Source organism: Aedes albopictus, chromosome 1 (assembly GCF_035046485.1).
Source record: "Aedes albopictus strain Foshan chromosome 1, AalbF5, whole genome shotgun sequence".
Classification (NCBI taxonomy): Eukaryota; Metazoa; Arthropoda; class Insecta; order Diptera; family Culicidae; genus Aedes; species Aedes albopictus.
In genome coordinates, this window is record NC_085136.1 from 250,872,641 (window position 1) to 250,886,209 (window position 13,569).

At 44.2% G+C, this 13,569-nt stretch overlaps 1 protein-coding gene across 4 annotated transcripts in view; it reads right to left on the minus strand.

Annotated features, from left to right (window-relative positions):
- Positions 1–13,569, minus strand: part of LOC109400406 (polypyrimidine tract-binding protein 2) — a 1,522,650-nt gene that overhangs the window by 780,745 nt on the left and 728,336 nt on the right. The gene's annotated exons all lie outside the window — the stretch shown is intronic.

Consider the following 13,569-nt stretch of genomic DNA (forward strand, 5'->3'; position numbering starts at 1 on the left):
TGACGACGACCACGGTGATGATGAAACTGCAGGAAAGACGCGAGTAGCAGGAGAAGAAGTAGAAGAAGAAGAATAGGATATGAAGCAGAGAGAGAAGAATTCAGCTGGTGCGAAAACAGCCAAAAAGTTAGAAGGAAACCGGCGTGAGATGGTGTGAGTGTCAAGAAGCAGTTCCAAACCAGGAGAAGAAGTTAAGGCGACAGACAGACAGAGAGACAGACTGACAGACAGAAAGGGTAAAGAGTGAGGAGGGTGTGAGTAATAAAATTTAAAGTTTCCAGAAAGAGGCATAGAGGAAGCAGAAGCAGTAGAACCAGAGAAGGAAATGCAGCAGCAACAGCAGCAGCAGTAGAGAGACAGACAGAAGCCTCGATAGAACGTACGTACGTACGTTATGGGAAAAAGGGAGGAAGAAGAGAACGGGAGAACCACGCGAGTGAGTGGTGTACAGGTGGTTGGAGGTCAAAGCGTTTTCGATTTTTTTTTTCTTTGCTGTTTTTTTGTCGGTTTCAGGTGGAAGAAGAAGGGCGATTATTATACAATATGAACAGAAGGAGGCAAAAGACAAAGAGCGAGATTTGTGGTGTGGTTGAGTGTGTGGAGTGGAGAGACTGAGAAGTCAAGGTTAGGAAAGCGACTGCAGTTTTGATAGATTTTTTTTATTGCTGGGACAGACACAGACAGGAATAAAGAGAGAGAGAGTGAGAAAGAGAGAGCAAGAGTAGAATAAAGTATTTTGTTTAATATCGTAAAAAGAGGAAAAACTATGCAGTAGAGATCTAAAGATGGCAAAAATGCAGTAAACGTGTGTGATTGAATGTGAATATACATATACATAAAAGGTTAATTAGATTCTGTGGAGCTGAATTGAAACCCCTTTTCATTGTCCGAACCGACACGGAAAGAGAAAGAAAAGAACACAAGTGCAAAACGAGTAATTACAAATCGCTACCAGACTACATAACATGTAAATTAGATGCATTTCGATGTGGTTATTTCGCTAGTGAGGGAGCTAAATCTACTGGATTACATTACTTAGACTATAAGAGGATGATATAGTATACAGTTTAATTTATATTTCTACAGTAATCTTAATATAATAAGGAATATACAAACCTGCATTTAATATGCCACACAATATTAACAAACAATTTCAATATTATATGAGTTATAATGAGGATGATACATACAATAGTTATACTATATAAAGGTTAAGGAAAAACTTCTACTGCAGTGGATAATGGAATTGTATCATCATACTAGTGCACAATACAATAAATCATTTAATATTATTCATTTCTTGATATTCTGTCTCACCGAATACAATCCTCACCATATATGTATCAGTAGAAAGATAAAACATTTGTTTTACTAAGAATCAAACAGGATTTTCATCAGAATCCTGAGAGGATTTTTCTCAGAATCCACAGGATTTTTCTCAGAATGCCGAAAATTTTTCTGAGGAAATATTTTGAGGATTCTCCTCAGAATGTTGTGAGGATTCTCCTCAGAATCTTGAGAGGATTCTCCTCAAAATCCTGAGTGGATTTTTCTCAGAACGCAAAGACGATTCTCCCCAGAAACCTAAAAGAATTCTCCTCAGAATCCTGAAAGGATTCTTCTCAAAATCCTTAAAGGATTTCTCTCAGAGTCCTGAGAGAATATTTCTCCGAATCCTTAGAGGATTCTGCTCAGAATCCTAAATGGATTCTAATCAAAATCTCAAAGAATACTCTGCAGAATTCTGAGAGGATTCTCCTCAGAATCCAGAAAAGATCTGAGAGAATCCTGAAAGGATTCTTCTCAGAATCATGAGGGGATTCTCCTCAAAATCTCGAAAGGATTCTCCACAGAATCCTCAAAATGGGCTTAATTGCCGTGCGGTTAGCGGTGGCAGTCGTCTAGGCGTACCGTAAGCCTCGGAGTGTGGGTTCGATTTCCTCTCCAGTCGGTGGAAACATTCGTAAACACGAAAAATTCATCACTGGGCCACTGGGTGTTCTGTGTGTTGTCCATTGTCTATCTAGTGTAAGTAATGTACTCAGTCTGTGCAGCCTCTGGCTGAAGACGGTGTGAATTGCCTTTTTTTTAATCATGGAAGAATATTCTGCAGAATCCTGAAAGGATTCACCCCAAAATCCTGAAGGGTTTCTCCTCAGCATCCTGCAAGAATTTTTCTCAGAATCCTGAGGGGGTTTTTCTCAGAGTTTGAAAGGATTTTTCTCAGAGTTTGAAAGGATTTTTCTCAGAGTTTGAAAGGATTTTTCTCAGAATCCTGAGAGAAGTTTTCTCAAATACTGAGAGAAATCTTCTCAGAATTCTAAGAGGATTCTCCTCAGAATCCTGAGAGAATTCTCCTGAGAGGATTCTCCTCAGAATCCTGAGAGGATTCTCCTCAGACTCCTGAGAGGAATCTCCTCAGAATCCTGAGAGGATTCTCCTCAGAATCCTGAGAGGATTCTCCTCAGAATCCTGAGAGGATTCTCGTCAGAATCCTGAGAGGATTCTCGTCAGAATCCTGAGAGGATTCTCGTCAGAATCCTGAGAGGATTCTCGTCAGAATCCTGAGAGGATTCTCGTCAGAATCCTGAGAGGATTCTCGTCAGAATCCTGAGAGGATTCTCGTCAGAATCCTGAGAGGATTCTCGTCAGAATCCTGAGAGGATTCTCGTCAGAATCCTGAGAGGATTCTCGTCAGAATCCTGAGAGGATTCTCGTCAGAATCCTGAGAGGATTCTCGTCAGAATCCTGAGAGGATTCTCGTCAGAATCCTGAGAGGATTCTCGTCAGAATCCTGAGAGGATTCTCGTCAGAATCCTGAGAGGATTCTCGTCAGAATCCTGAGAGGATTCTCGTCAGAATCCTGAGAGGATTCTCGTCAGAATCCTGAGAGGATTCTCGTCAGAATCCTGAGAGGATTCTCGTCAGAATCCTGAGAGGATTCTCGTCAGAATCCTGAGAGGATTCTCGTCAGAATCCTGAGAGGATTCTCGTCAGAATCCTGAGAGGATTCTCGTCAGAATCCTGAGAGGATTCTCGTCAGAATCCTGAGAGGATTCTCGTCAGAATCCTGAGAGGATTCTCGTCAGAATCCTGAGAGGATTCTCGTCAGAATCCTGAGAGGATTCTCGTCCGAATCCTGAGAGGATTCTCGTCAGAATCCTGAGAGGATTCTCGTCAGAATCCTGAGAGGATTTTCGTCAGAATCCTGAGAGGATTCTGCTCAGAACCCTGAGAGGATTCTCGTCAGAATCCTGAGAGGATTCTCGTCAGAATCCTGAGAGGATTCTCGTCAGAATCCTGAGAGGATTCTCGTCGTCCTGAGAGGATTCTCGTCAGAATCCTGAGAGGATTCTCGTCAGAATCCTGGGAGGATTCTCCTCAGAATCCTGGGAGGATTCTCCTCAGAATCCTGGGAGGATTCTCTTCACAATCCTGGGAGGATTCTCCTCAGAATCCTGGGAGGATTCTTGCCAGAATTCTGAGAGGATTTTTGTCAGAATCCAGAGAGGCTTCTCCTCAGAATCCTGAGAGGATTCTCCTCAGAATCCTGAGAGGATTCTCCTCAGAATCCTGAGAGGATTCTCCTCAGAATCCTGAGAGGATTCTCCTCAGAACCCTGAGAGGATTCTCCTCAGAATCTTGAGAGGATACTCATCAGAATCCTGGGAGGATTCTCTTCAGAAACCTAAAGGAACTGCCCTCAAAATTCTGTAAGGGTTCTTCTCAGAATCCTGAGAGAATTCTCCTTAAAATCATTAGAGGATTCATTCAATCCGGTGAGGATTCTTTTAATAATCCTGTAAGAATTCTTTTCAGAATCCTGAGAGGATTCTCCTCAGAATCCTGAGAGAATTCTCCTCAGAATCCTGGGAGGATTCTCCTCAGAATCCTTGGAGGATTCTCCTCAGAATCCTGGGAGGATTCTCTTCACAATCCTGGGAGGATTCTCCTCAGAATCCTGGGAGGATTCTCCTCAGAATCCTGGGAGGATTCTCCTCAGAATCCTAAAAGGATTCTCCTCAGAATCCTGAGAGAGTATGTCTGAACCTGAGAGGATTCTCCCCAGAATCCTCAAATGATTCTCCCCAGAACCTTCAAATGATTCTCCTCAGAATCCTGAAAGGATTTTTCCCAGAATCCTTAAATTATTCTTTTCAGAATCCTGAAAGGAATTTTTCCAGAATCCTCGGAGGATTCTCCCCAAAATGCTCGGAGAATTCTTCTCAGAATCCTCGAAGAATTCTCCTCAGAATCCTCCGAGAGAATTCTCCTTAGCAGCCTGAAAGAATTCTCTTCAGAATTCAGAGATGATTTTTCTTGGAATCCACAGATTTTTTCTCAAAACCTGAGAGGATTCACCTCAGAATTCTGAGAGGATTCACCTCAGAATCCTGAAAGGATTCTCCTCAGAATCCTGAGAGGACTCTCCACAGAATCCCGAAAGGATTCTCCACAGAATCCCGAGAGGATTCTCCGCAGAATCCTGAGAAGATTCTTCTTAGAATCCTTAAGGGATTTTTCTCAGAATTCTGAAAGAATTCTCCTCAAAATCCTAAGAAGATTCTCCCCAGAATCCTGAGACGAATCTCTGCAGAATCCTGAGAGGATACTCCCCAAAACCCTGAATGGATTCTCCTCAGAATCCTTAGAGGATTCTCCTCAGAATCGTTAGAGGATTCTTCTCAGAATGCTGAGAGGATTTTCCTCAGAATCCTGAGAGGATTCTCATCAAAATCCTGAAAAGATTCTCATCAGAATCCTGAAAAGATTCTCATCAGAATCCTGAGAGGATTCTCGTCAGAATCCTGAGAGGATTCTCGTCAGAATCCTGAGAGGATTCTCGTCAGAATCCTGAGAGGATTCTCGTCAGAATCCTGAGAGGATTCTCGTCAGAATCCTGAGAGGATTCTCGTCAGAATCCTGAGAGGATTCTCGTCAGAATCCTAAGAGGATTCTCGTCAGAATCCTGAGAGGATTCTCGTCAGAATCCTGAGAGGATTCTCTTCAGAATCCTGAGAGGATTCTCGTCAGAATCCTGAGAGGATTCTCGTCAGAATCCTGAGAGGATTCTCGTCAGAATCCTGAGAGGATTCTCGTCAGAATCCAGAGAGGATTCTCGTCAGAATCCTGAGAGAATTCTCGTCAGAATCCTGAGAGGATTCTCGTCAGAATCCTGAGAGGATTCTCGTCAGAATCCTGAGAGGATTCTCGTCAGAATCCTGAGAGGATTCTCGTCAGAATCCTGAGAGGATTCTCGTCAGAATCCTGAGAGGATTCTTGTCAGAATTCTGAGAGGATTCTTGTCAGAATCCTGAGAGGATTCTCGTCAGAATCCTGAGAGGATTCTCGTCAGAATCCTGAGAGGATTCTCGTCAGAATCCTGAGAGGATTCTCGTAAGAATCCTGAGAGGATTCTCGTCAGAATCCTGAGAGGATTCTCGTCAGAATCCTGGGAGAATTCTCCTCAGAATCCTTAGAGGATTCTCCACAGAATCCCGAAAGGATTTTCCACAGAATCCCGAGAGGATTCTCCTCAGAAGCCTAAAAAGATTCTCCGCAGAATCCTGAGAGGATTCTTCTTAGAATCCTTAAGGGATTTTTCTCAGAATTCTGAAAGAATTCTCCTCAAAATCCTAAGAAGTTTCTCCCCAGAATCCTGAGAGGAATCTCTGCAGAATCCTGAGAGGATACTCCCCAAAACCCTGAATGGATTCTCCTCAGGATCTTTAAAGGATTCTCCTCAGAATCCTTAGAGGATTCTTCTCAGAATGCTGAGATGATTTTCCTCAGAATCCTGAGAGGATTCTCATCAAAATCCTAAAAAGATTCTCATCAGAATCCTGAAAAGATTCTCATCAGAATCCTGAGAGGATTCTCGTCAGAATCATGAGAGGATTCTCGTCAGAATCCTGAGAGGATTCTCGTCAGAATCCTGAGAGGATTCTAGTCAGAATCCTGAGAGGATTCTCGTCAGAATCCTGAGAGGATTCTCGTCAGAATCCTGAGAGGATTCTCGTCAGAATCCTGAGAGGATTCTCGTCAGAATCCTGAGAGGATTCTCGTCAGAATCCTGAGAGGATTCTCGTCAGAATCCTGAGAGGATTCTCGTCAGAATCCTGAGAGGATTCTCGTCAGAATCCTGAGAGGATTCTCGTCAGAATCCTGAGAGGATTCTCGTCAGAATCCTGAGAGGATTCTCGTCAGAATCCTGAGAGGATTCTCGTCAGAATCTTGAGAGGATTCTCGTCAGAATCCTGAGAGGATTCTCGTCAGAATCCTGAGAGGATTCTCGTCAGAATCCTGAGAGGATTCTCGTCAGAATCCTGAGAGGATTCTCGTCAGAATCCTGAGAGGACTCTCGTCAGAATCCTGAGAGGATTCTCGTCAGAATCCTGAGAGGACTCTCGTCAGAATCCTGAGAGGATTCTCGTCAGAATCCTGAGAGGAATCTCGTCAGAATCCAGAGAGGATTCTCGTCAGAATCCTGAGAAAATTCTTGTCCGAATTCTAAGGGGATTCTTGTCAGAATCCTGAGATGATTCTTTTTAGAATCCTGAGAGGATTCTTGTCAGAATTCTTAGAGGATTCTTGTCAGAATCCTGAGAGGATTCTCGTCAGAATCCTGAGAGGATTCTCGTCAGAATCCTGAGAGGATTCTCGTCAGAATCCTGAGAGGATTCTCGTCAGAATCCTGAGAGGATTCTCGTCAGAATCCTGAGAGGATTCTCGTCAGAATCCTGAGAGGATTCTCGTCAGAATCCTGAGAGGATTCTCGTCAGAATCCTGAGAGGATTCTCGTCAGAATCCTGAGAGGATTCTCGTCAGAATCCTGAGAGGATTCTCGTCAGAATCCTGAGAGGATTCTCGTCAGAATCCTGAGAGGATTCTCGTCAGAATCCTGAGAGGATTCTCGTCAGAATCCTGAGAGGATTCTCGTCAGAATCCTGAGAGGATTCTCGTCAGAATCCTGAGAGGATTCTCGTCAGAATCCTGAGAGGATTCTCGTCAGAATCCTGAGAGGATTCTCGTCAGAATCCTGAGAGGATTCTCGTCAGAATCCTGAGAGGATTCTCGTCAAAATCCTGAGAGGATTCTCGTAAGAATCCTGAGAGGATTCTCGTCAGAATCCTGAGAGGATTCTCCTCTAAATCCTGAGGGGATTCTCTTCAGAATCCTGAGAGGATTCTCCTCAGAATCCTGAAAGGATTCTCCTCAGAATCCTGAAAGGATTCTCCTCAGAATCCTGAAAGGATTCTCCAAAGAATCCTGAAAGGATTCTCCTCAGAATCCTGAAAGGATTCTCCTCAGAATCCTGAAAGGATTCTCCTCAGAATCCTGAAAGGATTTTCCTCAGAATCCTGAAAGGATTCTCCTCAGAATCCTGAAAGGATTCTCCTCAGAATCCTGAGAGGATTCTCCCCAGAATCATGAGAGGATTCTCCCCAGAATCATGAGAGGATTCTCGTCAGAATCCTGAGAGGATTCTCGTCAGAATCCTGAGAGGATTCTCGTCAGAATCCTGAGAAAATTCGTGTCCGAATTCTGAGAGGATTCTTGTCAGAATCCTGAGAGGATTCTGGTCAGAATTTTGAGAGGATTCTCGTAAGAATCCTGAGAGAATTCTCGTCAGAATCCTGAGAGGATTCTCGTCAGAATCCTGAGAGGATTCTCGTCAGAATCCTGAGAGGATTCTCGTCAGAATCCTGAGAGGATTCTCGTCAGAATCCTGAGAGGATTCTTGTCAGAATTCTGAGAGGATTCTTGTCAGAATCCTGAGAGGATTCTCGTCAGAATCCTGGGAGGATTCTCGTCAGAATCCTGAGAGGATTCTCGTCAGAATCCTGAGAGGATTCTCGTCAGAATCCTGAGAGGATTCTCGTCAGAATCCTGAGAGGATTCTCGTCAGAATCCTGAGAGGATTCTCGTCAGAATCCTGGGAGAATTCTCCTCAGAATCCTTAGAGGATTCTCCACAGAATCCCGAAAGGATTTTCCACAGAATCCCGAGAGGATTCTCCTCAGAAGCCTAAAAAGATTCTCCGCAGAATCCTGAGAGGATTCTTCTTAGAATCCTTAAGGGATTTTTCTCAGAATTCTGAAAGAAATCTCCTCAAAATCCTAAGAAGATTCTCCCCAGAATCCTGAGAGGAATCTCTGCAGAATCCTGAGAGGATACTCCCCAAAACCCTGAATGGATTCTCCTCAGGATCTTTAAAGGATTCTCCTCAGAATCCTTAGAGGATTCTTCTCAGAATCCTTAGAGGATTCTTCTCAGAATCCTTAGAGGATTCTTCTCAGAATCCTTAGAGGATTCTTCTCAGAATGCTGAGATGATTTTCCTCAGAATCCTGAGAGGATTCTCATCAAAATCCTAAAAAGATTCTCATCAGAATCCTGAAAAGATTCTCATCAGAATCCTGAGAGGATTCTCGTCAGAATCCTGAGAGGATTCTCGTCAGAATCCTGAGAGGATTCTCGTCAGAATCCTGAGAGGATTCTCGTCAGAATCCTGAGAGGATTCTCGTCAGAATCCTGAGAGGATTCTCGTCAGAATCCTGAGAGGATTCTCGTCAGAATCCTGAGAGGATTCTCGTCAGAATCCTGAGAGGATTCTCGTCAGAATCCTGAGAGGATTCTCGTCAGAATCCTGAGAGGATTCTCGTCAGAATCCTGAGAGGACTCTCGTCAGAATCCTGAGAGGATTCTCGTCAGAATCCTGAGAGGACTCTCGTCAGAATCCTGAGAGGATTCTCGTCAGAATCCTGAGAGGAATCTCGTCAGAATCCAGAGAGGATTCTCGTCAGAATCCTGAGAAAATTATTGTCCGAATTCTAAGAGGATTCTTGTCAGAATCCTGAGATGATTCTTTTTAGAATCCTGAGAGGATTCTTGTCAGAATTCTTAGAGGATTCTTGTCAGAATCCTGAGAGGATTCTCGTCAGAATCCTGAGAGGATTCTCGTCAGAATCCTGAGAGGATTCTCGTCAGAATCCTGAGAGGATTCTCGTCAGAATCCTGAGAGGATTCTCGTCAGAATCCTGAGAGGATTCTCGTCAAAATCCTGAGAGGATTCTCGTCAGAATCCTGAGAGGATTCTCGTCAGAATCCTGAGAGGATTCTCGTCAGAATCCTGAGAGGATTCTCGTCAGAATCCTGAGAGGATTCTCGTCAGAATCCTGAGAGGATTCTCGTCAGAATCCTGAGAGGATTCTCGTCAGAATCCTGAGAGGATTCTCGTCAGAATCCTGAGAGGATTCTCGTCAGAATCCTGAGAGGATTCTCGTCAGAATCCTGAGAGGATTCTCGTCAGAATCCTGAGAGGATTCTCGTCAGAATCCTGAGAGGATTCTCGTCAGAATCCTGAGAGGATTCTCGTCAGAATCCTGAGAGGATTCTCGTCAGAATCCTGAGAGGATTCTCGTCAGAATCCTGAGAGGATTCTCGTCAGAATCCTGAGAGGATTCTCGTCAGAATCCTGAGAGGATTCTCGTCAGAATCCTGAGAGGATTCTCGTAAGAATCCTGAGAGGATTCTCGTCAGAATCCTGAGAGGATTCTCCTCTAAATCCTGAGGGGATTCTCTTCAGAATCCTGAGAGGATTCTCCTCAGAATCCTGAAAGGATTCTCCTCAGAATCCTGAAAGGATTCTCCAAAGAATCCTGAAAGGATTCTCCAAAGAATCCTGAAAGGATTCTCCTCAGAATCCTGAAAGGATTCTCCTCAGAATCCTGAAAGGATTCTCCTCAGAATCCTGAAAGGATTCTCCTCAGAATCCTGAAAGGATTCTCCTCAGAATCCTGAAAGGATTCTCCTCAGAATCCTGAAAGGATTCTCCTCAGAATCCTGAAAGGATTCTCCTCAGAATCCTGAAAGGATTTTCCTCAAAATCCTGAAAGGATTCTCCTCACAATCCTGAAAGGATTCTCCTCAGAATCCTGAAAGGATTCTCCTCAGAATCCTGAAAGGATTCTCCTCAGAATCCTGAAAGGATTCTCCTCAGAATCCTGAAAGGATTTTTCTCAGAATCCTGAAAGGATTCTCCTCAGAATCCTGAAAGGATTCTCCTCAGAATCCTGAAAGGATTCTCCTCAGAATCCTGAAAGGATTCTCCTCAGAATCCTGAAAGGATTCTCCTCAGAATCCTGAAAGGATTCTCCTCAGAATCCTGAAAGGATTCTCCTAAGAATCCTGAAAGGATTCTCCTCAGAATCCTGAAAGGATTCTCGTCAGAATCCTGAAAGGATTCTCCTCAGAATCCTGAGAGGATTCTCCCCAGAATCATGAGAGGATTCTCCCCAGAATCATGAGAGGATTCTCCACAGAATCCTGAGAGGATTCTCCCCAGAATCATGAGATGATTCTCCCCAGAATCATGAGAGGATTTTCTCCAGAATCATAAGAAAATTCTTCCCAGAATCCTGAGAGGATTCTCCCCAGAATAATGAGAAAATTCTCCCCAGAATCCTAAGAGGATTCTCTGCAGAATCCTGAGAGGATTCTCCCCAGAATCCTGAGGGGATTCTCCTCAGAATCCTGAGAGGATTCTCCCCAGAATCATGAGATGATTCTCCCCAGAATCATGAGAGGATTTTCCCCAGAATCATAAGAAAATTCTTCCCAGAATCCTGAGAGGATTCTCCCCAGAATCCTGAGAGGATTCTCCCCAGAATCCTGAGAGGATTCTCCCCAGAATCCTGAGAGGATACTCCCCAGAATCCTGAGGATTCTCCTCAAGATCCTGGTAGGATTCTCCTTAGAATCCTGAGAGGATTCTCCTCAGATTCCTGAGAGGATTCTCCTCAGAATCCTGAGAAGATTCTCCTCAGAATCCTGGGAGGATTCTCCTCAGAATCCTGAGTCAGCTGAGGAAAACTTTGCCTAGAAGCTTCGAAAAGCCTCTTTTGGAAGCATGAAAAAGCTCCACCAGAATTTTTTGGAAATCTTTACCCAGATATTGGACCTTTCCGAGAAGCTTGTGAAGACTTCGCCAGTAGGCTAGGGAATCCATGGTATCTTACAATATTTGAAAAATGTAATAATCAAGACAGATTTAGTTTCTTTACATATATAAACAATAATATCACTGACGCAGAAAAAAAATATTACCGCGATCATTTTTATTAACACAAACAATCCCAATTTCACATTTCGACAATCCAACAGAGAAACCAGTACCAGGAGCTATGGGTACCACCCTTGGGGAACCATGGGCGTAATTATAACTTTATTTTCTCGCAACAGTTGACGACACACATTGGAGAAATTCATTTGAATTTAGGTATACACGAGTACGAGATTTTTAGCAGCAGGTTGTTTGTTCGACAAATTTCTCTGCCTGCGTAATGTAAACACAGTTCACGCGAATCGCGTGCGAACTCGCAGACAGGGTGCCCTGTGGCGATAGTTTGTTCTAGCAACAAACAGGCAACCTTTTAATGTAAAACGGTGATTTAATGGATGGAAGCTGTGTGCCCCGGAATGTCGTAAATCATGTAGGCGCCTGTTACTCGGTATATTTTTTCGGGATAGTCTGGCACGCCAGGTGGGTTCCGTATTTAATCGACGACGTTGCCGTCGAGGTAAAACCAAGAGTAACAGTTGCACATGGGAGAAGCTGAAATGAAATTCCGGTTGAAATCAACTTCTGGATTCTTCGATATTTAAAAGATTCCACAGAGAACACTGTGACAAATACAGTCCAAAAATGTGACGAACAAGGGAAAATTCTCTAGAAAATTCTGGGTGGAATCTTCAAAGAATCCTGAGAGGATTCTCCACAGAATCCAGAGAGGATTCTCGTCAGAATCCTGAAAGGATTCCCCATGGAATCCTGGGAGGATTTTCCACGGAATCCTGGGAAGATTCTCCACGGAATCCAGGGAGGATTCTTCACGGAATCCTGGGAGGATTCTCCACAGAATCCTGGGAGGATTGTCCACAGAATCCTGGGAGGATTGTCCACAGAATCCTGAGAGGATTCTCCACAGAATCCTGAGAGAATTCTCCACAGAATCCTGAGAGGATTCTCCACGGAATCCTGAGAGGATTCTCCACAGAATCCTGAGAGGATTCTCCACAGAATCCTGAGAGGATTCTCCACAGAATCCTGAGAGGATTCTCCACAGAATCCTGAGAGGATTCTCCACAGAATCCTGAGAGGATTCTCCACAGAATCCTGAGAGGATTCTCCACAGAATCCTGAGAGGATTCTCTACAGAATCCTGAGAGGATTCTCCACAGAATCCTGAGAGGATTCTCCACAGAATCCTGAGAGGATTCTCCACAGAATCCTGAGAGGATTCTCCACAGAATCCTGAGAGGATTCTCCACAGAATCCTGAGAGGATTCTCCACAGAATCCTGAGAGGATTCTCCACAGAATCCTGAGAGGATTCTCCACAGAATCCTGAGAGGATTCTCCACAGAATCCTGAGAGGATTCTCCACAGAATCCTGAGAGGATTCTCCACAGAATCCTGAGAGGATTCTCCACAGAATCCTGAGAGGATTCTCCACAGAATCCTGAGAGGATTCTCCACAGAATCCTGAGAGGATTCTCCACAGAATCCTGAGAGGATTCTCCACAGAATCCTGAGAGGATTCTCCACAGAATCCTGAGAGGATTCTCCACAGAATCCTGAGAGGATTCTCCACAGAATCCTGAGAGGATTCTCCACAGAATCCTGAGAGGATTCTCCACAGAATCCTGAGAGGATTCTCCACAGAATCCTGAGAGGATTCTCCACAGAATCCTGAGAGGATTCTCCACAGAATCCTGAGAGGATTCTCCACAGAATCCTGAGAGGATTCTCCACAGAATCCTGAGAGGATTCTCCACAGAATCCTGAGAGGATTCTCTACAGAATCCTGAGAGGATTCTCCACAGAATCCTGAGAGGATTCTCCACAGAATCCTGAGAGGATTCTCCACAGAATCCTGAGAGGATTCTCCACAGAATCCTGAGAGGATTCTCCACAGAATCCTGAGAGGATTCTCCACAGAATCCTGAGAGGATTCTCCACAGAATCCTGAGAGGATTCTCCACAGAATCCTGAGAGGATTCTCCACAGAATCCTGAGAGGATTCTCCACAGAATCCTGAGAGGATTCTCCACAGAATCCTGAGAGGATTCTCCACAGAATCCTGAGAGGATTCTCCACAGAATCCTGAGAGGATTCTCCACAGAATCCTGAGAGGATTCTCCACAGAATCCTGAGAGGATTCTCCACAGAATCCTGAGAGGATTCTCCACGGAATCCTGAGAGGATTCTCCACGGAATCCTGAGAGGATTCTCCACAGAATCCTGAGAGGATTCTCCACAGAATCCTGAGAGGATTCTCCACAGAATCCTGAGAGGATTCTCCACAGAATCCTGAGAGGATTCTCCACAGAATCCTGAGAGGATTCTCCACAGAATCCTGAGAGGATTCTCCACAGAATCCTGAGAGGATTCTCCACAGAATCCTGAGAGGATTCTCCACAGAATCCTGAGAGGATTCTCCACAGAATCCTGAGAGGATTCTCCACAGAATCCTGAGAGGATTCTCCACAGAATCCTGAGAGGATTC